This window comes from Hyla sarda, unplaced genomic scaffold, assembly GCF_029499605.1.
Source record: "Hyla sarda isolate aHylSar1 unplaced genomic scaffold, aHylSar1.hap1 scaffold_1947, whole genome shotgun sequence".
Taxonomy (NCBI): Eukaryota; Metazoa; Chordata; class Amphibia; order Anura; family Hylidae; genus Hyla; species Hyla sarda.
Window position 1 is genome coordinate 1 of NW_026608603.1, and position 27,516 is coordinate 27,516.

General features: G+C 45.9%; 12 non-coding genes and 1 pseudogene across 12 annotated transcripts; all 13 read right to left on the reverse strand.

Annotated features, from left to right (window-relative positions):
• Positions 1–872: 872 nt before the first annotated feature.
• Positions 873–1,063, reverse strand: LOC130316691 (U2 spliceosomal RNA). Its single transcript, XR_008863969.1, has one exon. It is a non-coding gene; the product is annotated as a U2 spliceosomal RNA (small nuclear RNA).
• A 2,099-nt stretch (positions 1,064–3,162) lies between these two features.
• On the reverse strand, positions 3,163–3,353 carry LOC130316703 (U2 spliceosomal RNA). The gene has a single exon (XR_008863980.1). It is a non-coding gene; the product is annotated as a U2 spliceosomal RNA (small nuclear RNA).
• A 2,095-nt stretch (positions 3,354–5,448) lies between these two features.
• On the reverse strand, positions 5,449–5,639 carry LOC130316715 (U2 spliceosomal RNA). The gene has a single exon (XR_008863988.1). It is a non-coding gene; the product is annotated as a U2 spliceosomal RNA (small nuclear RNA).
• A 2,082-nt stretch (positions 5,640–7,721) lies between these two features.
• On the reverse strand, positions 7,722–7,912 carry LOC130316717 (U2 spliceosomal RNA). Its single transcript, XR_008863989.1, has one exon. It is a non-coding gene; the product is annotated as a U2 spliceosomal RNA (small nuclear RNA).
• A 2,086-nt stretch (positions 7,913–9,998) lies between these two features.
• LOC130316718 (U2 spliceosomal RNA) lies at positions 9,999–10,189 on the reverse strand. The gene has a single exon (XR_008863990.1). It is a non-coding gene; the product is annotated as a U2 spliceosomal RNA (small nuclear RNA).
• A 2,082-nt stretch (positions 10,190–12,271) lies between these two features.
• Positions 12,272–12,462, reverse strand: LOC130316692 (U2 spliceosomal RNA). Its single transcript, XR_008863970.1, has one exon. It is a non-coding gene; the product is annotated as a U2 spliceosomal RNA (small nuclear RNA).
• A 2,083-nt stretch (positions 12,463–14,545) lies between these two features.
• LOC130316694 (U2 spliceosomal RNA) lies at positions 14,546–14,736 on the reverse strand. The gene has a single exon (XR_008863971.1). It is a non-coding gene; the product is annotated as a U2 spliceosomal RNA (small nuclear RNA).
• A 2,101-nt stretch (positions 14,737–16,837) lies between these two features.
• LOC130316714 (U2 spliceosomal RNA) lies at positions 16,838–17,008 on the reverse strand (annotated as a pseudogene).
• Positions 17,009–17,019: 11 nt separating this feature from the next.
• On the reverse strand, positions 17,020–17,210 carry LOC130316711 (U2 spliceosomal RNA). Its single transcript, XR_008863986.1, has one exon. It is a non-coding gene; the product is annotated as a U2 spliceosomal RNA (small nuclear RNA).
• Positions 17,211–19,304: 2,094 nt separating this feature from the next.
• Positions 19,305–19,495, reverse strand: LOC130316695 (U2 spliceosomal RNA). The gene has a single exon (XR_008863972.1). It is a non-coding gene; the product is annotated as a U2 spliceosomal RNA (small nuclear RNA).
• A 2,073-nt stretch (positions 19,496–21,568) lies between these two features.
• On the reverse strand, positions 21,569–21,759 carry LOC130316696 (U2 spliceosomal RNA). Its single transcript, XR_008863973.1, has one exon. It is a non-coding gene; the product is annotated as a U2 spliceosomal RNA (small nuclear RNA).
• A 2,084-nt stretch (positions 21,760–23,843) lies between these two features.
• On the reverse strand, positions 23,844–24,034 carry LOC130316697 (U2 spliceosomal RNA). The gene has a single exon (XR_008863974.1). It is a non-coding gene; the product is annotated as a U2 spliceosomal RNA (small nuclear RNA).
• A 2,072-nt stretch (positions 24,035–26,106) lies between these two features.
• On the reverse strand, positions 26,107–26,297 carry LOC130316698 (U2 spliceosomal RNA). The gene has a single exon (XR_008863975.1). It is a non-coding gene; the product is annotated as a U2 spliceosomal RNA (small nuclear RNA).
• Positions 26,298–27,516: the final 1,219 nt, after the last annotated feature.

A 27,516-nucleotide genomic window follows, 5' to 3' on the forward strand; every position in this document is an offset into this window, starting at 1 on the left:
CTTTAGCTTCTAGAGCATTTTTACAACATTATACATAGGTGCTGAATACATAAAAAGCGACTGTTCAGCGACAGACAAGTCGCATCGGCTGAAAGTAGGCCAGAATGTCAGTCCATGTTGGAGCAGGTTTAGATACAGTCTAAAGTATAGATCTCAAAGTCTGTGCACAGAATTTAGCAAGGGCCTCGCACCTTCTGATGCATCAGGTAGGTGCACAATAGCATAGCCTAACCCTCTGTACTTTGGTCTATATTGATGCGGGACATAGACAGCCAGCTGATGACCAATCCATTAGTGCAATGGATGGCTGGAAGCATTTGTCTTTGCCTTTGCAATACCACAGAAGCAATGCATGGTCAATGTACAGCAATGACACACCTGTGTGAACAGCCAGGAGACCCCCCCCCCCCCCCCCATGTTATGTTACATAGTTACATAGTTAGTACGGTCGAAAAAAGACATATGTCCATCAAGTTCAACCAGGGAATTAAGGGGTAGGGGTGTGGCGCGATATTGGGGAAGGGATGAGATTTTATATTTCTTCATAAGCATTAATCTTATTTTGTCAATTAGGAACATTCAGCACCCACCCGCTATCAAGGCAGCTGCCTATCATGTCATGCCCTACCTGCACAGGTGTGCTGGCTACTCAAATGATCCAATTAAGGAGGCCATTTAGTCAGCAGCAGCAGAAGTCCTGTGCCTGGACGCTCCAACAGCGGCCAGACACAAGCAGAAGCAGCAGAAGCAGCAGCAGCAGCACCACCTTTTGTTTTTTGGCTGCAGCAGCAAGGCCCACAGGGCTGGCTAGCTGGCTAGCCAGCAAGCAGGTAGCAATGAAAGTAGGAATCTTTCTTTTTAACCCTGTAAGGGGGTGGTGCACTGTACCCGAAGATACTGCCATATCGGGTCAATGCATAGGGCGACGGAAGCAAGCTTCGAAATCGGCCCCCGTTCTCAAAAATCCATTTAATATATGGTCCCCAGATAGGGGACGTATCAGATATTAAACTGATAAGAACAGATACTACACTTGATCTTAGCCAAAAGGCCGAGAAGCGATAACCGTGAAAGGGGCGGGCCCAACAAGGTCCCCTTCATGGGCACTATCACTGCTTGCTGTCAGGGAGGCTGCCAGACAATTTTCCATGCACACTCTGGGCTGGGGGGCAGTCAACCACCAGTACACACAGCAGAACCTAAACCCATACCATTATTGCTAAGCAGCAAGACAGGGGCCCATTGCACTCCCACGGGGCCTTTTTAAATGCAATCCATAACCCGGATTTGCCAGGAACCCTTCTTACTCCTCCTACTTGCATGTGACACTGGGCTTAGGATCTGCATAGGAAACACACACACAAGCACACACCTACCTTTGTTGCCTGCAGATGCCTCCTTGGCTGTCCCCAAACGGTATCAAACCAACACCCACGGGAAGCTGTAAGCATAGAGGACATGCCTGCACCCCATTGGACTTACCTGTGTGGGTTAAATCCGGGTTATTTGACAACCTATGGCGGTGATGGTTCTGCTCAGGCAGAGCAGTGCTGATGCTCCTCATAAAGCTGTCGCTGCTGTGAAGGTTCTAGGTGACATCACAAATCCCTATGGTTACATACACAACAAAGCTGGGTTGTTGTTGTTTACACTCTGCAAGGCCTGTGGAAGTGAGTGACATCATAGCACTGTAGTTCTGAGGGTTCTAGATGGATGCAACAATCTCCTGTTGCTTCTATGAAGGCCATAATAGACGACATCACCAAACAGCTCCATAGTCACATACACAGCAAAGGAGAGATGTTGTTTACACCTAGTGATGTCAGTGGTATTGAGTGACATCACAGCACAGTGCTAAGGCTCCTGGGCCTGGACACAGCAGCGGCTGCAATATCTCAACGGAGAATACGTTTATATATATGTGTGTGTGTGCGCGTATATATACATATATATATATATATATATATATATATATATATATATATATATATTCTCCGCCGAAATCACTTTTAAACCCATTTCCACCTTTTTTTCCCTTCTCTTCCTCTTACTTTTTTTTCACGTTTTTTTACGTTTTTCTCCTTTTCGCCTCTTTTCTGGGCGTATTATTCTTCTTTTTCTTCTTTTTTTTCGTCTAATGCATACCCCATCAGTGCAGCAATGCTTATTCAATACCGCCAGCAGATGGAGACACTGGGGGATAATTTTCTAAGGATTTATACTGATTTTTCCTGTCTGAATTTGTCGCACAGAAAGTTGCAGGCCAAATATGTGTGACATTTCTGCGACTTTAGCTTCTAGAGCATTTTTACAACATTATACATAGGTGCTGAATACATAAAAAGCGACTGTTCAGCGACAGACAAGTCGCATCGGCTGAAAGTAGGCCAGAATGTCAGTCCATGTTGGAGCAGGTTTAGATACAGTCTAAAGTATAGATCTCAAAGTCTGTGCACAGAATTTAGCAAGGGCCTCGCACCTTCTGATGCATCAGGTAGGTGCACAATAGCATAGCCTAACCCTCTGTACTTTGGTCTATATTGATGCGGGACATAGACAGCCAGCTGATGACCAATCCATTAGTGCAATGGATGGCTGGAAGCATTTGTCTTTGCCTTTGCAATACCACAGAAGCAATGCATGGTCAATGTACAGCAATGACACACCTGTGTGAACAGCCAGGAGACCCCCCCCCCCCCCCCCCCATGTTATGTTACATAGTTACATAGTTAGTACGGTCGAAAAAAGACATATGTCCATCAAGTTCAACCAGGGAATTAAGGGGTAGGGGTGTGGCGCGATATTGGGGAAGGGATGAGATTTTATATTTCTTCATAAGCATTAATCTTATTTTGTCAATTAGGAACATTCAGCACCCACCCGCTATCAAGGCAGCTGCCTATCATGTCATGCCCTACCTGCACAGGTGTGCTGGCTACTCAAATGATCCAATTAAGGAGGCCATTTAGTCAGCAGCAGCAGAAGTCCTGTGCCTGGACGCTCCAACAGCGGCCAGACACAAGCAGAAGCAGCAGAAGCAGCAGCAGCAGCACCACCTTTTGTTTTTTGGCTGCAGCAGCAAGGCCCACAGGGCTGGCTAGCTGGCTAGCCAGCAAGCAGGTAGCAATGAAAGTAGGAATCTTTCTTTTTAACCCTGTAAGGGGGTGGTGCACTGTACCCGAAGATACTGCCATATCGGGTCAATGCATAGGGCGACGGAAGCAAGCTTCGAAATCGGCCCCCGTTCTCAAAAATCCATTTAATATATGGTCCCCAGATAGGGGACGTATCAGATATTAAACTGATAAGAACAGATACTACACTTGATCTTAGCCAAAAGGCCGAGAAGCGATAACCGTGAAAGGGGCGGGCCCAACAAGGTCCCCTTCATGGGCACTATCACTGCTTGCTGTCAGGGAGGCTGCCAGACAATTTTCCATGCACACTCTGGGCTGGGGGGCAGTCAACCACCAGTACACACAGCAGAACCTAAACCCATACCATTATTGCTAAGCAGCAAGACAGGGGCCCATTGCACTCCCACGGGGCCTTTTTAAATGCAATCCATAACCCGGATTTGCCAGGAACCCTTCTTACTCCTCCTACTTGCATGTGACACTGGGCTTAGGATCTGCATAGGAAACACACACACAAGCACACACCTACCTTTGTTGCCTGCAGATGCCTCCTTGGCTGTCCCCAAACGGTATCAAACCAACACCCACGGGAAGCTGTAAGCATAGAGGACATGCCTGCACCCCATTGGACTTACCTGTGTGGGTTAAATCCGGGTTATTTGACAACCTATGGCGGTGATGGTTCTGCTCAGGCAGAGCAGTGCTGATGCTCCTCATAAAGCTGTCGCTGCTGTGAAGGTTCTAGGTGACATCACAAATCCCTATGGTTACATACACAACAAAGCTGGGTTGTTGTTGTTTACACTCTGCAAGGCCTGTGGAAGTGAGTGACATCATAGCACTGTAGTTCTGAGGGTTCTAGATGGATGCAACAATCTCCTGTTGCTTCTATGAAGGCCATAATAGACGACATCACCAAACAGCTCCATAGTCACATACACAGCAAAGGAGAGATGTTGTTTACACCTAGTGATGTCAGTGGTATTGAGTGACATCACAGCACAGTGCTAAGGCTCCTGGGCCTGGACACAGCAGCGGCTGCAATATCTCAACGGAGAATACGTTTATATATATGTGTGTGTGTGCGCGTATATATATATATATATATATATATATATATATATATATATATATATATTTCTCCGCCGAAATCACTTTTAAACCCATTTCCACCTTTTTTTCCCTTCTCTTCCTCTTACTTTTTTTTCACGTTTTTTTACGTTTTTCTCCTTTTCGCCTCTTTTCTGGGCGTATTATTCTTCTTTTTCTTCTTTTTTTTCGTCTAATGCATACCCCATCAGTGCAGCAATGCTTATTCAATACCGCCAGCAGATGGAGACACTGGGGGATAATTTTCTAAGGATTTATACTGATTTTTCCTGTCTGAATTTGTCGCACAGAAAGTTGCAGGCCAAATATGTGTGACATTTCTGCGACTTTAGCTTCTAGAGCATTTTTACAACATTATACATAGGTGCTGAATACATAAAAAGCGACTGTTCAGCGACAGACAAGTCGCATCGGCTGAAAGTAGGCCAGAATGTCAGTCCATGTTGGAGCAGGTTTAGATACAGTCTAAAGTATAGATCTCAAAGTCTGTGCACAGAATTTAGCAAGGGCCTCGCACCTTCTGATGCATCAGGTAGGTGCACAATAGCATAGCCTAACCCTCTGTACTTTGGTCTATATTGATGCGGGACATAGACAGCCAGCTGATGACCAATCCATTAGTGCAATGGATGGCTGGAAGCATTTGTTTTTGCCTTTGCAATACCACAGAAGCAATGCATGGTCAATGTACAGCAATGACACACCTGTGTGAACAGCCAGGAGACCCCCCCCCCCCCCCCCCCCATGTTATGTTACATAGTTACATAGTTAGTACGGTCGAAAAAAGACATATGTCCATCAAGTTCAACCAGGGAATTAAGGGGTAGGGGTGTGGCGCGATATTGGGGAAGGGATGAGATTTTATATTTCTTCATAAGCATTAATCTTATTTTGTCAATTAGGAACATTCAGCACCCACCCGCTATCAAGGCAGCTGCCTATCATGTCATGCCCTACCTGCACAGGTGTGCTGGCTACTCAAATGATCCAATTAAGGAGGCCATTTAGTCAGCAGCAGCAGAAGTCCTGTGCCTGGACGCTCCAACAGCGGCCAGACACAAGCAGAAGCAGCAGAAGCAGCAGCAGCAGCACCACCTTTTGTTTTTTGGCTGCAGCAGCAAGGCCCACAGGGCTGGCTAGCTGGCTAGCCAGCAAGCAGGTAGCAATGAAAGTAGGAATCTTTCTTTTTAACCCTGTAAGGGGGTGGTGCACTGTACCCGAAGATACTGCCATATCGGGTCAATGCATAGGGCGACGGAAGCAAGCTTCGAAATCGGCCCCCGTTCTCAAAAATCCATTTAATATATGGTCCCCAGATAGGGGACGTATCAGATATTAAACTGATAAGAACAGATACTACACTTGATCTTAGCCAAAAGGCCGAGAAGCGATAACCGTGAAAGGGGCGGGCCCAACAAGGTCCCCTTCATGGGCACTATCACTGCTTGCTGTCAGGGAGGCTGCCAGACAATTTTCCATGCACACTCTGGGCTGGGGGGCAGTCAACCACCAGTACACACAGCAGAACCTAAACCCATACCATTATTGCTAAGCAGCAAGACAGGGGCCCATTGCACTCCCACGGGGCCTTTTTAAATGCAATCCATAACCCGGATTTGCCAGGAACCCTTCTTACTCCTCCTACTTGCATGTGACACTGGGCTTAGGATCTGCATAGGAAACACACACACAAGCACACACCTACCTTTGTTGCCTGCAGATGCCTCCTTGGCTGTCCCCAAACGGTATCAAACCAACACCCACGGGAAGCTGTAAGCATAGAGGACATGCCTGCACCCCATTGGACTTACCTGTGTGGGTTAAATCCGGGTTATTTGACAACCTATGGCGGTGATGGTTCTGCTCAGGCAGAGCAGTGCTGATGCTCCTCATAAAGCTGTCGCTGCTGTGAAGGTTCTAGGTGACATCACAAATCCCTATGGTTACATACACAACAAAGCTGGGTTGTTGTTGTTTACACTCTGCAAGGCCTGTGGAAGTGAGTGACATCATAGCACTGTAGTTCTGAGGGTTCTAGATGGATGCAACAATCTCCTGTTGCTTCTATGAAGGCCATAATAGACGACATCACCAAACAGCTCCATAGTCACATACACAGCAAAGGAGAGATGTTGTTTACACCTAGTGATGTCAGTGGTATTGAGTGACATCACAGCACAGTGCTAAGGCTCCTGGGCCTGGACACAGCAGCGGCTGCAATATCTCAACGGAGAATACGTTTATATATATGTGTGTGTGTGCGCGTATATATATATATATATATATATATATATATATATATATATATATTTCTCCGCCGAAATCACTTTTAAACCCATTTCCACCTTTTTTTCCCTTCTCTTCCTCTTACTTTTTTTTCACGTTTTTTTACGTTTTTCTCCTTTTCGCCTCTTTTCTGGGCGTATTATTCTTCTTTTTCTTCTTTTTTTTCGTCTAATGCATACCCCATCAGTGCAGCAATGCTTATTCAATACCGCCAGCAGATGGAGACACTGGGGGATAATTTTCTAAGGATTTATACTGATTTTTCCTGTCTGAATTTGTCGCACAGAAAGTTGCAGGCCAAATATGTGTGACATTTCTGCGACTTTAGCTTCTAGAGCATTTTTACAACATTATACATAGGTGCTGAATACATAAAAAGCGACTGTTCAGCGACAGACAAGTCGCATCGGCTGAAAGTAGGCCAGAATGTCAGTCCATGTTGGAGCAGGTTTAGATACAGTCTAAAGTATAGATCTCAAAGTCTGTGCACAGAATTTAGCAAGGGCCTTGCACCTTCTGATGCATCAGGTAGGTGCACAATAGCATAGCCTAACCCTCTGTACTTTGGTCTATATTGATGCGGGACATAGACAGCCAGCTGATGACCAATCCATTAGTGCAATGGATGGCTGGAAGCATTTGTCTTTGCCTTTGCAATACCACAGAAGCAATGCATGGTCAATGTACAGCAATGACACACCTGTGTGAACAGCCAGGAGACCCCCCCCCCCATGTTATGTTACATAGTTACATAGTTAGTACGGTCGAAAAAAGACATATGTCCATCAAGTTCAACCAGGGAATTAAGGGGTAGGGGTGTGGCGCGATATTGGGGAAGGGATGAGATTTTATATTTCTTCATAAGCATTAATCTTATTTTGTCAATTAGGAACATTCAGCACCCACCCGCTATCAAGGCAGCTGCCTATCATGTCATGCCCTACCTGCACAGGTGTGCTGGCTACTCAAATGATCCAATTAAGGAGGCCATTTAGTCAGCAGCAGCAGAAGTCCTGTGCCTGGACGCTCCAACAGCGGCCAGACACAAGCAGAAGCAGCAGAAGCAGCAGCAGCAGCACCACCTTTTGTTTTTTGGCTGCAGCAGCAAGGCCCACAGGGCTGGCTAGCTGGCTAGCCAGCAAGCAGGTAGCAATGAAAGTAGGAATCTTTCTTTTTAACCCTGTAAGGGGGTGGTGCACTGTACCCGAAGATACTGCCATATCGGGTCAATGCATAGGGCGACGGAAGCAAGCTTCGAAATCGGCCCCCGTTCTCAAAAATCCATTTAATATATGGTCCCCAGATAGGGGACGTATCAGATATTAAACTGATAAGAACAGATACTACACTTGATCTTAGCCAAAAGGCCGAGAAGCGATAACCGTGAAAGGGGCGGGCCCAACAAGGTCCCCTTCATGGGCACTATCACTGCTTGCTGTCAGGGAGGCTGCCAGACAATTTTCCATGCACACTCTGGGCTGGGGGGCAGTCAACCACCAGTACACACAGCAGAACCTAAACCCATACCATTATTGCTAAGCAGCAAGACAGGGGCCCATTGCACTCCCACGGGGCCTTTTTAAATGCAATCCATAACCCGGATTTGCCAGGAACCCTTCTTACTCCTCCTACTTGCATGTGACACTGGGCTTAGGATCTGCATAGGAAACACACACACAAGCACACACCTACCTTTGTTGCCTGCAGATGCCTCCTTGGCTGTCCCCAAACGGTATCAAACCAACACCCACGGGAAGCTGTAAGCATAGAGGACATGCCTGCACCCCATTGGACTTACCTGTGTGGGTTAAATCCGGGTTATTTGACAACCTATGGCGGTGATGGTTCTGCTCAGGCAGAGCAGTGCTGATGCTCCTCATAAAGCTGTCGCTGCTGTGAAGGTTCTAGGTGACATCACAAATCCCTATGGTTACATACACAACAAAGCTGGGTTGTTGTTGTTTACACTCTGCAAGGCCTGTGGAAGTGAGTGACATCATAGCACTGTAGTTCTGAGGGTTCTAGATGGATGCAACAATCTCCTGTTGCTTCTATGAAGGCCATAATAGACGACATCACCAAACAGCTCCATAGTCACATACACAGCAAAGGAGAGATGTTGTTTACACCTAGTGATGTCAGTGGTATTGAGTGACATCACAGCACAGTGCTAAGGCTCCTGGGCCTGGACACAGCAGCGGCTGCAATATCTCAACGGAGAATACGTTTATATATATGTGTGTGTGTGCGCGTATATATATATATATATATATATATATATATATATATATATATATATATTTCTCCGCCGAAATCACTTTTAAACCCATTTCCACCTTTTTTTCCCTTCTCTTCCTCTTACTTTTTTTTCACGTTTTTTTACGTTTTTCTCCTTTTCGCCTCTTTTCTGGGCGTATTATTCTTCTTTTTCTTCTTTTTTTTCGTCTAATGCATACCCCATCAGTGCAGCAATGCTTATTCAATACCGCCAGCAGATGGAGACACTGGGGGATAATTTTCTAAGGATTTATACTGATTTTTCCTGTCTGAATTTGTCGCACAGAAAGTTGCAGGCCAAATATGTGTGACATTTCTGCGACTTTAGCTTCTAGAGCATTTTTACAACATTATACATAGGTGCTGAATACATAAAAAGCGACTGTTCAGCGACAGACAAGTCGCATCGGCTGAAAGTAGGCCAGAATGTCAGTCCATGTTGGAGCAGGTTTAGATACAGTCTAAAGTATAGATCTCAAAGTCTGTGCACAGAATTTAGCAAGGGCCTTGCACCTTCTGATGCATCAGGTAGGTGCACAATAGCATAGCCTAACCCTCTGTACTTTGGTCTATATTGATGCGGGACATAGACAGCCAGCTGATGACCAATCCATTAGTGCAATGGATGGCTGGAAGCATTTGTCTTTGCCTTTGCAATACCACAGAAGCAATGCATGGTCAATGTACAGCAATGACACACCTGTGTGAACAGCCAGGAGACCCCCCCCCCCATGTTATGTTACATAGTTACATAGTTAGTACGGTCGAAAAAAGACATATGTCCATCAAGTTCAACCAGGGAATTAAGGGGTAGGGGTGTGGCGCGATATTGGGGAAGGGATGAGATTTTATATTTCTTCATAAGCATTAATCTTATTTTGTCAATTAGGAACATTCAGCACCCACCCGCTATCAAGGCAGCTGCCTATCATGTCATGCCCTACCTGCACAGGTGTGCTGGCTACTCAAATGATCCAATTAAGGAGGCCATTTAGTCAGCAGCAGCAGAAGTCCTGTGCCTGGACGCTCCAACAGCGGCCAGACACAAGCAGAAGCAGCAGAAGCAGCAGCAGCAGCACCACCTTTTGTTTTTTGGCTGCAGCAGCAAGGCCCACAGGGCTGGCTAGCTGGCTAGCCAGCAAGCAGGTAGCAATGAAAGTAGGAATCTTTCTTTTTAACCCTGTAAGGGGGTGGTGCACTGTACCCGAAGATACTGCCATATCGGGTCAATGCATAGGGCGACGGAAGCAAGCTTCGAAATCGGCCCCCGTTCTCAAAAATCCATTTAATATATGGTCCCCAGATAGGGGACGTATCAGATATTAAACTGATAAGAACAGATACTACACTTGATCTTAGCCAAAAGGCCGAGAAGCGATAACCGTGAAAGGGGCGGGCCCAACAAGGTCCCCTTCATGGGCACTATCACTGCTTGCTGTCAGGGAGGCTGCCAGACAATTTTCCATGCACACTCTGGGCTGGGGGGCAGTCAACCACCAGTACACACAGCAGAACCTAAACCCATACCATTATTGCTAAGCAGCAAGACAGGGGCCCATTGCACTCCCACGGGGCCTTTTTAAATGCAATCCATAACCCGGATTTGCCAGGAACCCTTCTTACTCCTCCTACTTGCATGTGACACTGGGCTTAGGATCTGCATAGGAAACACACACACAAGCACACACCTACCTTTGTTGCCTGCAGATGCCTCCTTGGCTGTCCCCAAACGGTATCAAACCAACACCCACGGGAAGCTGTAAGCATAGAGGACATGCCTGCACCCCATTGGACTTACCTGTGTGGGTTAAATCCGGGTTATTTGACAACCTATGGCGGTGATGGTTCTGCTCAGGCAGAGCAGTGCTGATGCTCCTCATAAAGCTGTCGCTGCTGTGAAGGTTCTAGGTGACATCACAAATCCCTATGGTTACATACACAACAAAGCTGGGTTGTTGTTGTTTACACTCTGCAAGGCCTGTGGAAGTGAGTGACATCATAGCACTGTAGTTCTGAGGGTTCTAGATGGATGCAACAATCTCCTGTTGCTTCTATGAAGGCCATAATAGACGACATCACCAAACAGCTCCATAGTCACATACACAGCAAAGGAGAGATGTTGTTTACACCTAGTGATGTCAGTGGTATTGAGTGACATCACAGCACAGTGCTAAGGCTCCTGGGCCTGGACACAGCAGCGGCTGCAATATCTCAACGGAGAATACGTTTATATATATGTGTGTGTGTGCGCGTATATATATATATATATATATATATATATATATATATATATATATTTCTCCGCCGAAATCACTTTTAAACCCATTTCCACCTTTTTTTCCCTTCTCTTCCTCTTACTTTTTTTTCACGTTTTTTTACGTTTTTCTCCTTTTCGCCTCTTTTCTGGGCGTATTATTCTTCTTTTTCTTCTTTTTTTTCGTCTAATGCATACCCCATCAGTGCAGCAATGCTTATTCAATACCGCCAGCAGATGGAGACACTGGGGGATAATTTTCTAAGGATTTATACTGATTTTTCCTGTCTGAATTTGTCGCACAGAAAGTTGCAGGCCAAATATGTGTGACATTTCTGCGACTTTAGCTTCTAGAGCATTTTTACAACATTATACATAGGTGCTGAATACATAAAAAGCGACTGTTCAGCGACAGACAAGTCGCATCGGCTGAAAGTAGGCCAGAATGTCAGTCCATGTTGGAGCAGGTTTAGATACAGTCTAAAGTATAGATCTCAAAGTCTGTGCACAGAATTTAGCAAGGGCCTTGCACCTTCTGATGCATCAGGTAGGTGCACAATAGCATAGCCTAACCCTCTGTACTTTGGTCTATATTGATGCGGGACATAGACAGCCAGCTGATGACCAATCCATTAGTGCAATGGATGGCTGGAAGCATTTGTCTTTGCCTTTGCAATACCACAGAAGCAATGCATGGTCAATGTACAGCAATGACACACCTGTGTGAACAGCCAGGAGACCCCCCCCCCCATGTTATGTTACATAGTTACATAGTTAGTACGGTCGAAAAAAGACATATGTCCATCAAGTTCAACCAGGGAATTAAGGGGTAGGGGTGTGGCGCGATATTGGGGAAGGGATGAGATTTTATATTTCTTCATAAGCATTAATCTTATTTTGTCAATTAGGAACATTCAGCACCCACCCGCTATCAAGGCAGCTGCCTATCATGTCATGCCCTACCTGCACAGGTGTGCTGGCTACTCAAATGATCCAATTAAGGAGGCCATTTAGTCAGCAGCAGCAGAAGTCCTGTGCCTGGACGCTCCAACAGCGGCCAGACACAAGCAGAAGCAGCAGAAGCAGCAGCAGCAGCACCACCTTTTGTTTTTTGGCTGCAGCAGCAAGGCCCACAGGGCTGGCTAGCTGGCTAGCCAGCAAGCAGGTAGCAATGAAAGTAGGAATCTTTCTTTTTAACCCTGTAAGGGGGTGGTGCACTGTACCCGAAGATACTGCCATATCGGGTCAATGCATAGGGCGACGGAAGCAAGCTTCGAAATCGGCCCCCGTTCTCAAAAATCCATTTAATATATGGTCCCCAGATAGGGGACGTATCAGATATTAAACTGATAAGAACAGATACTACACTTGATCTTAGCCAAAAGGCCGAGAAGCGATAACCGTGAAAGGGGCGGGCCCAACAAGGTCCCCTTCATGGGCACTATCACTGCTTGCTGTCAGGGAGGCTGCCAGACAATTTTCCATGCACACTCTGGGCTGGGGGGCAGTCAACCACCAGTACACACAGCAGAACCTAAACCCATACCATTATTGCTAAGCAGCAAGACAGGGGCCCATTGCACTCCCACGGGGCCTTTTTAAATGCAATCCATAACCCGGATTTGCCAGGAACCCTTCTTACTCCTCCTACTTGCATGTGACACTGGGCTTAGGATCTGCATAGGAAACACACACACAAGCACACACCTACCTTTGTTGCCTGCAGATGCCTCCTTGGCTGTCCCCAAACGGTATCAAACCAACACCCACGGGAAGCTGTAAGCATAGAGGACATGCCTGCACCCCATTGGACTTACCTGTGTGGGTTAAATCCGGGTTATTTGACAACCTATGGCGGTGATGGTTCTGCTCAGGCAGAGCAGTGCTGATGCTCCTCATAAAGCTGTCGCTGCTGTGAAGGTTCTAGGTGACATCACAAATCCCTATGGTTACATACACAACAAAGCTGGGTTGTTGTTGTTTACACTCTGCAAGGCCTGTGGAAGTGAGTGACATCATAGCACTGTAGTTCTGAGGGTTCTAGATGGATGCAACAATCTCCTGTTGCTTCTATGAAGGCCATAATAGACGACATCACCAAACAGCTCCATAGTCACATACACAGCAAAGGAGAGATGTTGTTTACACCTAGTGATGTCAGTGGTATTGAGTGACATCACAGCACAGTGCTAAGGCTCCTGGGCCTGGACACAGCAGCGGCTGCAATATCTCAACGGAGAATACGTTTATATATATGTGTGTGTGTGCGCGTATATATATATATATATATATATATATATATATATATATATATATATATATCTCCGCCGAAATCACTTTTAAACCCATTTCCACCTTTTTTTCCCTTCTCTTCCTCTTACTTTTTTTTCACGTTTTTTTACGTTTTTCTCCTTTTCGCCTCTTTTCTGGGCGTATTATTCTTCTTTTTCTTCTTTTTTTTCGTCTAATGCATACCCCATCAGTGCAGCAATGCTTATTCAATACCGCCAGCAGATGGAGACACTGGGGGATAATTTTCTAAGGATTTATACTGATTTTTCCTGTCTGATGTCGCACAGAAAGTTGCAGGCCAAATATGTGTGACATTTCTGCGACTTTAGCTTCTAGAGCATTTTTACAACATTATACATAGGTGCTGAATACATAAAAAGCGACTGTTCAGCGACAGACAAGTCGCATCGGCTGAAAGTAGGCCAGAATGTCAGTCCATGTTGGAGCAGGTTTAGATACAGTCTAAAGTATAGATCTCAAAGTCTGTGCACAGAATTTAGCAAGGGCCTTGCACCTTCTGATGCATCAGGTAGGTGCACAATAGCATAGCCTAACCCTCTGTACTTTGGTCTATATTGATGCGGGACATAGACAGCCAGCTGATGACCAATCCATTAGTGCAATGGATGGCTGGAAGCATTTGTCTTTGCCTTTGCAATACCACAGAAGCAATGCATGGTCAATGTACAGCAATGACACACCTGTGTGAACAGCCAGGAGACCCCCCCCCCCATGTTATGTTACATAGTTACATAGTTAGTACGGTCGAAAAAAGACATATGTCCATCAAGTTCAACCAGGGAATTAAGGGGTAGGGGTGTGGCGCGATATTGGGGAAGGGATGAGATTTTATATTTCTTCATAAGCATTAATCTTATTTTGTCAATTAGGAACATTCAGCACCCACCCGCTATCAAGGCAGCTGCCTATCATGTCATGCCCTACCTGCACAGGTGTGCTGGCTACTCAAATGATCCAATTAAGGAGGCCATTTAGTCAGCAGCAGCAGAAGTCCTGTGCCTGGACGCTCCAACAGCGGCCAGACACAAGCAGAAGCAGCAGAAGCAGCAGCAGCAGCACCACCTTTTGTTTTTTGGCTGCAGCAGCAAGGCCCACAGGGCTGGCTAGCTGGCTAGCCAGCAAGCAGGTAGCAATGAAAGTAGGAATCTTTCTTTTTAACCCTGTAAGGGGGTGGTGCACTGTACCCGAAGATACTGCCATATCGGGTCAATGCATAGGGCGACGGAAGCAAGCTTCGAAATCGGCCCCCGTTCTCAAAAATCCATTTAATATATGGTCCCCAGATAGGGGACGTATCAGATATTAAACTGATAAGAACAGATACTACACTTGATCTTAGCCAAAAGGCCGAGAAGCGATAACCGTGAAAGGGGCGGGCCCAACAAGGTCCCCTTCATGGGCACTATCACTGCTTGCTGTCAGGGAGGCTGCCAGACAATTTTCCATGCACACTCTGGGCTGGGGGGCAGTCAACCACCAGTACACACAGCAGAACCTAAACCCATACCATTATTGCTAAGCAGCAAGACAGGGGCCCATTGCACTCCCACGGGGCCTTTTTAAATGCAATCCATAACCCGGATTTGCCAGGAACCCTTCTTACTCCTCCTACTTGCATGTGACACTGGGCTTAGGATCTGCATAGGAAACACACACACAAGCACACACCTACCTTTGTTGCCTGCAGATGCCTCCTTGGCTGTCCCCAAACGGTATCAAACCAACACCCACGGGAAGCTGTAAGCATAGAGGACATGCCTGCACCCCATTGGACTTACCTGTGTGGGTTAAATCCGGGTTATTTGACAACCTATGGCGGTGATGGTTCTGCTCAGGCAGAGCAGTGCTGATGCTCCTCATAAAGCTGTCGCTGCTGTGAAGGTTCTAGGTGACATCACAAATCCCTATGGTTACATACACAACAAAGCTGGGTTGTTGTTGTTTACACTCTGCAAGGCCTGTGGAAGTGAGTGACATCATAGCACTGTAGTTCTGAGGGTTCTAGATGGATGCAACAATCTCCTGTTGCTTCTATGAAGGCCATAATAGACGACATCACCAAACAGCTCCATAGTCACATACACAGCAAAGGAGAGATGTTGTTTACACCTAGTGATGTCAGTGGTATTGAGTGACATCACAGCACAGTGCTAAGGCTCCTGGGCCTGGACACAGCAGCGGCTGCAATATCTCAACGGAGAATACGTTTATATATATGTGTGTGTGTGCGCGTATATATATATATATATATATATATATATATATATATATATATATATATATATATTTCTCCGCCGAAATCACTTTTAAACCCATTTCCACCTTTTTTTCCCTTCTCTTCCTCTTACTTTTTTTTCACGTTTTTTTACGTTTTTCTCCTTTTCGCCTCTTTTCTGGGCGTATTATTCTTCTTTTTCTTCTTTTTTTTCGTCTAATGCATACCCCATCAGTGCAGCAATGCTTATTCAATACCGCCAGCAGATGGAGACACTGGGGGATAATTTTCTAAGGATTTATACTGATTTTTCCTGTCTGAATTTGTCGCACAGAAAGTTGCAGGCCAAATATGTGTGACATTTCTGCGACTTTAGCTTCTAGAGCATTTTTACAACATTATACATAGGTGCTGAATACATAAAAAGCGACTGTTCAGCGACAGACAAGTCGCATCGGCTGAAAGTAGGCCAGAATGTCAGTCCATGTTGGAGCAGGTTTAGATACAGTCTAAAGTATAGATCTCAAAGTCTGTGCACAGAATTTAGCAAGGGCCTCGCACCTTCTGATGCATCAGGTAGGTGCACAATAGCATAGCCTAACCCTCTGTACTTTGGTCTATATTGATGCGGGACATAGACAGCCAGCTGATGACCAATCCATTAGTGCAATGGATGGCTGGAAGCATTTGTCTTTGCCTTTGCAATACCACAGAAGCAATGCATGGTCAATGTACAGCAATGACACACCTGTGTGAACAGCCAGGAGACCCCCCCCCCCCCCCCCCCCATGTTATGTTACATAGTTACATAGTTAGTACGGTCGAAAAAAGACATATGTCCATCAAGTTCAACCAGGGAATTAAGGGGTAGGGGTGTGGCGCGATATTGGGGAAGGGATGAGATTTTATATTTCTTCATAAGCATTAATCTTATTTTGTCAATTAGGAACATTCAGCACCCACCCGCTATCAAGGCAGCTGCCTATCATGTCATGCCCTACCTGCACAGGTGTGCTGGCTACTCAAATGATCCAATTAAGGAGGCCATTTAGTCAGCAGCAGCAGAAGTCCTGTGCCTGGACGCTCCAACAGCGGCCAGACACAAGCAGAAGCAGCAGAAGCAGCAGCAGCAGCACCACCTTTTGTTTTTTGGCTGCAGCAGCAAGGCCCACAGGGCTGGCTAGCTGGCTAGCCAGCAAGCAGGTAGCAATGAAAGTAGGAATCTTTCTTTTTAACCCTGTAAGGGGGTGGTGCACTGTACCCGAAGATACTGCCATATCGGGTCAATGCATAGGGCGACGGAAGCAAGCTTCGAAATCGGCCCCCGTTCTCAAAAATCCATTTAATATATGGTCCCCAGATAGGGGACGTATCAGATATTAAACTGATAATAACAGATTTTTTTTTTTTTTTTTTTTTTTTTTTTTTTTTTGTGCACTGTACCCGAAGATACTGCCATATCGGGTCAATGCATAGGGCGACGGAAGCAAGCTTCGAAATCGGCCCCCGTTCTCAAAAATCCATTTAATATATGGTCCCCAGATAGGGGACGTATCAGATATTAAACTGATAAGAACAGATACTACACTTGATCTTAGCCAAAAGGCCGAGAAGCGATAACCGTGAAAGGGGCGGGCCCAACAAGGTCCCCTTCATGGGCACTATCACTGCTTGCTGTCAGGGAGGCTGCCAGACAATTTTCCATGCACACTCTGGGCTGGGGGGCAGTCAACCACCAGTACACACAGCAGAACCTAAACCCATACCATTATTGCTAAGCAGCAAGACAGGGGCCCATTGCACTCCCACGGGGCCTTTTTAAATGCAATCCATAACCCGGATTTGCCAGGAACCCTTCTTACTCCTCCTACTTGCATGTGACACTGGGCTTAGGATCTGCATAGGAAACACACACACAAGCACACACCTACCTTTGTTGCCTGCAGATGCCTCCTTGGCTGTCCCCAAACGGTATCAAACCAACACCCACGGGAAGCTGTAAGCATAGAGGACATGCCTGCACCCCATTGGACTTACCTGTGTGGGTTAAATCCGGGTTATTTGACAACCTATGGCGGTGATGGTTCTGCTCAGGCAGAGCAGTGCTGATGCTCCTCATAAAGCTGTCGCTGCTGTGAAGGTTCTAGGTGACATCACAAATCCCTATGGTTACATACACAACAAAGCTGGGTTGTTGTTGTTTACACTCTGCAAGGCCTGTGGAAGTGAGTGACATCATAGCACTGTAGTTCTGAGGGTTCTAGATGGATGCAACAATCTCCTGTTGCTTCTATGAAGGCCATAATAGACGACATCACCAAACAGCTCCATAGTCACATACACAGCAAAGGAGAGATGTTGTTTACACCTAGTGATGTCAGTGGTATTGAGTGACATCACAGCACAGTGCTAAGGCTCCTGGGCCTGGACACAGCAGCGGCTGCAATATCTCAACGGAGAATACGTTTATATATATGTGTGTGTGTGCGCGTATATATATATATATATATATATATATATATATATATATATATATATATTCTCCGCCGAAATCACTTTTAAACCCATTTCCACCTTTTTTTCCCTTCTCTTCCTCTTACTTTTTTTTCACGTTTTTTTACGTTTTTCTCCTTTTCGCCTCTTTTCTGGGCGTATTATTCTTCTTTTTCTTCTTTTTTTTCGTCTAATGCATACCCCATCAGTGCAGCAATGCTTATTCAATACCGCCAGCAGATGGAGACACTGGGGGATAATTTTCTAAGGATTTATACTGATTTTTCCTGTCTGAATTTGTCGCACAGAAAGTTGCAGGCCAAATATGTGTGACATTTCTGCGACTTTAGCTTCTAGAGCATTTTTACAACATTATACATAGGTGCTGAATACATAAAAAGCGACTGTTCAGCGACAGACAAGTCGCATCGGCTGAAAGTAGGCCAGAATGTCAGTCCATGTTGGAGCAGGTTTAGATACAGTCTAAAGTATAGATCTCAAAGTCTGTGCACAGAATTTAGCAAGGGCCTCGCACCTTCTGATGCATCAGGTAGGTGCACAATAGCATAGCCTAACCCTCTGTACTTTGGTCTATATTGATGCGGGACATAGACAGCCAGCTGATGACCAATCCATTAGTGCAATGGATGGCTGGAAGCATTTGTCTTTGCCTTTGCAATACCACAGAAGCAATGCATGGTCAATGTACAGCAATGACACACCTGTGTGAACAGCCAGGAGACCCCCCCCCCCCCCCCCCCCATGTTATGTTACATAGTTACATAGTTAGTACGGTCGAAAAAAGACATATGTCCATCAAGTTCAACCAGGGAATTAAGGGGTAGGGGTGTGGCGCGATATTGGGGAAGGGATGAGATTTTATATTTCTTCATAAGCATTAATCTTATTTTGTCAATTAGGAACATTCAGCACCCACCCGCTATCAAGGCAGCTGCCTATCATGTCATGCCCTACCTGCACAGGTGTGCTGGCTACTCAAATGATCCAATTAAGGAGGCCATTTAGTCAGCAGCAGCAGAAGTCCTGTGCCTGGACGCTCCAACAGCGGCCAGACACAAGCAGAAGCAGCAGAAGCAGCAGCAGCAGCACCACCTTTTGTTTTTTGGCTGCAGCAGCAAGGCCCACAGGGCTGGCTAGCTGGCTAGCCAGCAAGCAGGTAGCAATGAAAGTAGGAATCTTTCTTTTTAACCCTGTAAGGGGGTGGTGCACTGTACCCGAAGATACTGCCATATCGGGTCAATGCATAGGGCGACGGAAGCAAGCTTCGAAATCGGCCCCCGTTCTCAAAAATCCATTTAATATATGGTCCCCAGATAGGGGACGTATCAGATATTAAACTGATAAGAACAGATACTACACTTGATCTTAGCCAAAAGGCCGAGAAGCGATAACCGTGAAAGGGGCGGGCCCAACAAGGTCCCCTTCATGGGCACTATCACTGCTTGCTGTCAGGGAGGCTGCCAGACAATTTTCCATGCACACTCTGGGCTGGGGGGCAGTCAACCACCAGTACACACAGCAGAACCTAAACCCATACCATTATTGCTAAGCAGCAAGACAGGGGCCCATTGCACTCCCACGGGGCCTTTTTAAATGCAATCCATAACCCGGATTTGCCAGGAACCCTTCTTACTCCTCCTACTTGCATGTGACACTGGGCTTAGGATCTGCATAGGAAACACACACACAAGCACACACCTACCTTTGTTGCCTGCAGATGCCTCCTTGGCTGTCCCCAAACGGTATCAAACCAACACCCACGGGAAGCTGTAAGCATAGAGGACATGCCTGCACCCCATTGGACTTACCTGTGTGGGTTAAATCCGGGTTATTTGACAACCTATGGCGGTGATGGTTCTGCTCAGGCAGAGCAGTGCTGATGCTCCTCATAAAGCTGTCGCTGCTGTGAAGGTTCTAGGTGACATCACAAATCCCTATGGTTACATACACAACAAAGCTGGGTTGTTGTTGTTTACACTCTGCAAGGCCTGTGGAAGTGAGTGACATCATAGCACTGTAGTTCTGAGGGTTCTAGATGGATGCAACAATCTCCTGTTGCTTCTATGAAGGCCATAATAGACGACATCACCAAACAGCTCCATAGTCACATACACAGCAAAGGAGAGATGTTGTTTACACCTAGTGATGTCAGTGGTATTGAGTGACATCACAGCACAGTGCTAAGGCTCCTGGGCCTGGACACAGCAGCGGCTGCAATATCTCAACGGAGAATACGTTTATATATATGTGTGTGTGTGCGCGTATATATATATATATATATATATATATATATATATATATATATTTCTCCGCCGAAATCACTTTTAAACCCATTTCCACCTTTTTTTCCCTTCTCTTCCTCTTACTTTTTTTTCACGTTTTTTTACGTTTTTCTCCTTTTCGCCTCTTTTCTGGGCGTATTATTCTTCTTTTTCTTCTTTTTTTTCGTCTAATGCATACCCCATCAGTGCAGCAATGCTTATTCAATACCGCCAGCAGATGGAGACACTGGGGGATAATTTTCTAAGGATTTATACTGATTTTTCCTGTCTGAATTTGTCGCACAGAAAGTTGCAGGCCAAATATGTGTGACATTTCTGCGACTTTAGCTTCTAGAGCATTTTTACAACATTATACATAGGTGCTGAATACATAAAAAGCGACTGTTCAGCGACAGACAAGTCGCATCGGCTGAAAGTAGGCCAGAATGTCAGTCCATGTTGGAGCAGGTTTAGATACAGTCTAAAGTATAGATCTCAAAGTCTGTGCACAGAATTTAGCAAGGGCCTCGCACCTTCTGATGCATCAGGTAGGTGCACAATAGCATAGCCTAACCCTCTGTACTTTGGTCTATATTGATGCGGGACATAGACAGCCAGCTGATGACCAATCCATTAGTGCAATGGATGGCTGGAAGCATTTGTCTTTGCCTTTGCAATACCACAGAAGCAATGCATGGTCAATGTACAGCAATGACACACCTGTGTGAACAGCCAGGAGACCCCCCCCCCCCCATGTTATGTTACATAGTTACATAGTTAGTACGGTCGAAAAAAGACATATGTCCATCAAGTTCAACCAGGGAATTAAGGGGTAGGGGTGTGGCGCGATATTGGGGAAGGGATGAGATTTTATATTTCTTCATAAGCATTAATCTTATTTTGTCAATTAGGAACATTCAGCACCCACCCGCTATCAAGGCAGCTGCCTATCATGTCATGCCCTACCTGCACAGGTGTGCTGGCTACTAAAATGATCCAATTAAGGAGGCCATTTAGTCAGCAGCAGCAGAAGTCCTGTGCCTGGACGCTCCAACAGCGGCCAGACACAAGCAGAAGCAGCAGCAGCAGCACCACCTTTTGTTTTTTGGCTGCAGCAGCAAGGCCCACAGGGCTGGCTAGCTGGCTAGCCAGCAAGCAGGTAGCAATGAAAGTAGGAATCTTTCTTTTTAACCCTGTAAGGGGGTGGTGCACTGTACCCGAAGATACTGCCATATCGGGTCAATGCATAGGGCGACGGAAGCAAGCTTCGAAATCGGCCCCCGTTCTCAAAAATCCATTTAATATATGGTCCCCAGATAGGGGACGTATCAGATATTAAACTGATAAGAACAGATACTACACTTGATCTTAGCCAAAAGGCCGAGAAGCGATAACCGTGAAAGGGGCGGGCCCAACAAGGTCCCCTTCATGGGCACTATCACTGCTTGCTGTCAGGGAGGCTGCCAGACAATTTTCCATGCACACTCTGGGCTGGGGGGCAGTCAACCACCAGTACACACAGCAGAACCTAAACCCATACCATTATTGCTAAGCAGCAAGACAGGGGCCCATTGCACTCCCACGGGGCCTTTTTAAATGCAATCCATAACCCGGATTTGCCAGGAACCCTTCTTACTCCTCCTACTTGCATGTGACACTGGGCTTAGGATCTGCATAGGAAACACACACACAAGCACACACCTACCTTTGTTGCCTGCAGATGCCTCCTTGGCTGTCCCCAAACGGTATCAAACCAACACCCACGGGAAGCTGTAAGCATAGAGGACATGCCTGCACCCCATTGGACTTACCTGTGTGGGTTAAATCCGGGTTATTTGACAACCTATGGCGGTGATGGTTCTGCTCAGGCAGAGCAGTGCTGATGCTCCTCATAAAGCTGTCGCTGCTGTGAAGGTTCTAGGTGACATCACAAATCCCTATGGTTACATACACAACAAAGCTGGGTTGTTGTTGTTTACACTCTGCAAGGCCTGTGGAAGTGAGTGACATCATAGCACTGTAGTTCTGAGGGTTCTAGATGGATGCAACAATCTCCTGTTGCTTCTATGAAGGCCATAATAGACGACATCACCAAACAGCTCCATAGTCACATACACAGCAAAGGAGAGATGTTGTTTACACCTAGTGATGTCAGTGGTATTGAGTGACATCACAGCACAGTGCTAAGGCTCCTGGGCCTGGACACAGCAGCGGCTGCAATATCTCAACGGAGAATACGTTTATATATATGTGTGTGTGTGCGCGTATATATATATATATATATATATATATATATATATATATATATATATATATTTCTCCGCCAAAATCACTTTTAAACCCATTTCCACCTTTTTTTCCCTTCTCTTCCTCTTACTTTTTTTTCACGTTTTTTTACGTTTTTCTCCTTTTCGCCTCTTTTCTGGGCGTATTATTCTTCTTTTTCTTCTTTTTTTTCGTCTAATGCATACCCCATCAGTGCAGCAATGCTTATTCAATACCGCCAGCAGATGGAGACACTGGGGGATAATTTTCTAAGGATTTATACTGATTTTTCCTGTCTGAATTTGTCGCACAGAAAGTTGCAGGCCAAATATGTGTGACATTTCTGCGACTTTAGCTTCTAGAGCATTTTTACAACATTATACATAGGTGCTGAATACATAAAAAGCGACTGTTCAGCGACAGACAAGTCGCATCGGCTGAAAGTAGGCCAGAATGTCAGTCCATGTTGGAGCAGGTTTAGATACAGTCTAAAGTATAGATCTCAAAGTCTGTGCACAGAATTTAGCAAGGGCCTCGCACCTTCTGATGCATCAGGTAGGTGCACAATAGCATAGCCTAACCCTCTGTACTTTGGTCTATATTGATGCGGGACATAGACAGCCAGCTGATGACCAATCCATTAGTGCAATGGATGGCTGGAAGCATTTGTCTTTGCCTTTGCAATACCACAGAAGCAATGCATGGTCAATGTACAGCAATGACACACCTGTGTGAACAGCCAGGAGACCCCCCCATGTTATGTTACATAGTTACATAGTTAGTACGGTCGAAAAAAGACATATGTCCATCAAGTTCAACCAGGGAATTAAGGGGTAGGGGTGTGGCGCGATATTGGGGAAGGGATGAGATTTTATATTTCTTCATAAGCATTAATCTTATTTTGTCAATTAGGAACATTCAGCACCCACCCGCTATCAAGGCAGCTGCCTATCATGTCATGCCCTACCTGCACAGGTGTGCTGGCTACTCAAATGATCCAATTAAGGAGGCCATTTATTCAGCAGCAGCAGAAGTCCTGTGCCTGGACGCTCCAACAGCGGCCAGACACAAGCAGAAGCAGCAGAAGCAGCAGCAGCAGCACCACCTTTTGTTTTTTGGCTGCAGCAGCAAGGCCCACAGGGCTGGCTAGCTGGCTAGCCAGCAAGCAGGTAGCAATGAAAGTAGGAATCTTTCTTTTTAACCCTGTAAGGGGGTGGTGCACTGTACCCGAAGATACTGCCATATCGGGTCAATGCATAGGGCGACGGAAGCAAGCTTCGAAATCGGCCCCCGTTCTCAAAAATCCATTTAATATATGGTCCCCAGATAGGGGACGTATCAGATATTAAACTGATAAGAACAGATACTACACTTGATCTTAGCCAAAAGGCCGAGAAGCGATAACCGTGAAAGGGGCGGGCCCAACAAGGTCCCCTTCATGGGCACTATCACTGCTTGCTGTCAGGGAGGCTGCCAGACAATTTTCCATGCACACTCTGGGCTGGGGGGCAGTCAACCACCAGTACACACAGCAGAACCTAAACCCATACCATTATTGCTAAGCAGCAAGACAGGGGCCCATTGCACTCCCACGGGGGCTTTTTAAATGCAATCCATAACCCGGATTTGCCAGGAACCCTTCTTACTCCTCCTACTTGCATGTGACACTGGGCTTAGGATCTGCATAGGAAACACACACACAAGCACACACCTACCTTTGTTGCCTGCAGATGCCTCCTTGGCTGTCCCCAAACGGTATCAAACCAACACCCACGGGAAGCTGTAAGCATAGAGGACATGCCTGCACCCCATTGGACTTACCTGTGTGGGTTAAATCCGGGTTATTTGACAACCTATGGCGGTGATGGTTCTGCTCAGGCAGAGCAGTGCTGATGCTCCTCATAAAGCTGTCGCTGCTGTGAAGGTTCTAGGTGACATCACAAATCCCTATGGTTACATACACAACAAAGCTGGGTTGTTGTTGTTTACACTCTGCAAGGCCTGTGGAAGTGAGTGACATCATAGCACTGTAGTTCTGAGGGTTCTAGATGGATGCAACAATCTCCTGTTGCTTCTATGAAGGCCATAATAGACGACATCACCAAACAGCTCCATAGTCACATACACAGCAAAGGAGAGATGTTGTTTACACCTAGTGATGTCAGTGGTATTGAGTGACATCACAGCACAGTGCTAAGGCTCCTGGGCCTGGACACAGCAGCGGCTGCAATATCTCAACGGAGAATACGTTTATATATATGTGTGTGTGTGCGCGTATATATATATATATATATATATATATATATATATATATTTCTCCGCCGAAATCACTTTTAAACCCATTTCCACCTTTTTTTCCCTTCTCTTCCTCTTACTTTTTTTTCACGTTTTTTTACGTTTTTCTCCTTTTCGCCTCTTTTCTGGGCGTATTATTCTTCTTTTTCTTCTTTTTTTTCGTCTAATGCATACCCCATCAGTGCAGCAATGCTTATTCAATACCGCCAGCAGATGGAGACACTGGGGGATAATTTTCTAAGGATTTATACTGATTTTTCCTGTCTGAATTTGTCGCACAGAAAGTTGCAGGCCAAATATGTGTGACATTTCTGCGACTTTAGCTTCTAGAGCATTTTTACAACATTATACATAGGTGCTGAATACATAAAAAGCGACTGTTCAGCGACAGACAAGTCGCATCGGCTGAAAGTAGGCCAGAATGTCAGTCCATGTTGGAGCAGGTTTAGATACAGTCTAAAGCATAGATCTCAAAGTCTGTGCACAGAATTTAGCAAGGGCCTCGCACCTTCTGATGCATCAGGTAGGTGCACAATAGCATAGCCTAACCCTCTGTACTTTGGTCTATATTGATGCGGGACATAGACAGCCAGCTGATGACCAATCCATTAGTGCAATGGATGGCTGGAAGCATTTGTCTTTGCCTTTGCAATACCACAGAAGCAATGCATGGTCAATGTACAGCAATGACACACCTGTGTGAACAGCCAGGAGACCCCCCCATGTTATGTTACATAGTTACATAGTTAGTACGGTCGAAAAAAGACATATGTCCATCAAGTTCAACCAGGGAATTAAGGGGTAGGGGTGTGGCGCGATATTGGGGAAGGGATGAGATTTTATATTTCTTCATAAGCATTAATCTTATTTTGTCAATTAGGAACATTCAGCACCCACCCGCTATCAAGGCAGCTGCCTATCATGTCATGCCCTACCTGCACAGGTGTGCTGGCTACTCAAATGATCCAATTAAGGAGGCCATTTAGTCAGCAGCAGCAGAAGTCCTGTGCCTGGACGCTCCAACAGCGGCCAGACACAAGCAGAAGCAGCAGAAGCAGCAGCAGCAGCACCACCTTTTGTTTTTTGGCTGCAGCAGCAAGGCCCACAGGGCTGGCTAGCTGGCTAGCCAGCAAGCAGGTAGCAATGAAAGTAGGAATCTTTCTTTTTAACCCTGTAAGGGGGTGGTGCACTGTACCCGAAGATACTGCCATATCGGGTCAATGCATAGGGCGACGGAAGCAAGCTTCGAAATCGGCCCCCGTTCTCAAAAATCCATTTAATATATGGTCCCCAGATAGGGGACGTATCAGATATTAAACTGATAAGAACAGATACTACACTTGATCTTAGCCAAAAGGCCGAGAAGCGATAACCGTGAAAGGGGCGGGCCCAACAAGGTCCCCTTCATGGGCACTATCACTGCTTGCTGTCAGGGAGGCTGCCAGACAATTTTCCATGCACACTCTGGGCTGGGGGGCAGTCAACCACCAGTACACACAGCAGAACCTAAACCCATACCATTATTGCTAAGCAGCAAGACAGGGGCCCATTGCACTCCCACGGGGCCTTTTTAAATGCAATCCATAACCCGGATTTGCCAGGAACCCTTCTTACTCCTCCTACTTGCATGTGACACTGGGCTTAGGATCTGCATAGGAAACACACACACAAGCACACACCTACCTTTGTTGCCTGCAGATGCCTCCTTGGCTGTCCCCAAACGGTATCAAACCAACACCCACGGGAAGCTGTAAGCATAGAGGACATGCCTGCACCCCATTGGACTTACCTGTGTGGGTTAAATCCGGGTTATTTGACAACCTATGGCGGTGATGGTTCTGCTCAGGCAGAGCAGTGCTGATGCTCCTCATAAAGCTGTCGCTGCTGTGAAGGTTCTAGGTGACATCACAAATCCCTATGGTTACATACACAACAAAGCTGGGTTGTTGTTGTTTACACTCTGCAAGGCCTGTGGAAGTGAGTGACATCATAGCACTGTAGTTCTGAGGGTTCTAGATGGATGCAACAATCTCCTGTTGCTTCTATGAAGGCCATAATAGACGACATCACCAAACAGCTCCATAGTCACATACACAGCAAAGGAGAGATGTTGTTTACACCTAGTGATGTCAGTGGTATTGAGTGACATCACAGCACAGTGCTAAGGCTCCTGGGCCTGGACACAGCAGCGGCTGCAATATCTCAACGGAGAATACGTTTATATATATGTGTGTGTGTGCGCGTATATATATATATATATATATATATATATATATATATATATATTCTCCGCCGAAATCACTTTTAAACCCATTTCCACCTTTTTTTCCCTTCTCTTCCTCTTACTTTTTTTTCACGTTTTTTTACGTTTTTCTCCTTTTCGCCTCTTTTCTGGGCGTATTATTCTTCTTTTTCTTCTTTTTTTTCGTCTAATGCATACCCCATCAGTGCAGCAATGCTTATTCAATACCGCCAGCAGATGGAGACACTGGGGGATAATTTTCTAAGGATTTATACTGATTTTTCCTGTCTGAATTTGTCGCACAGAAAGTTGCAGGCCAAATATGTGTGACATTTCTGCGACTTTAG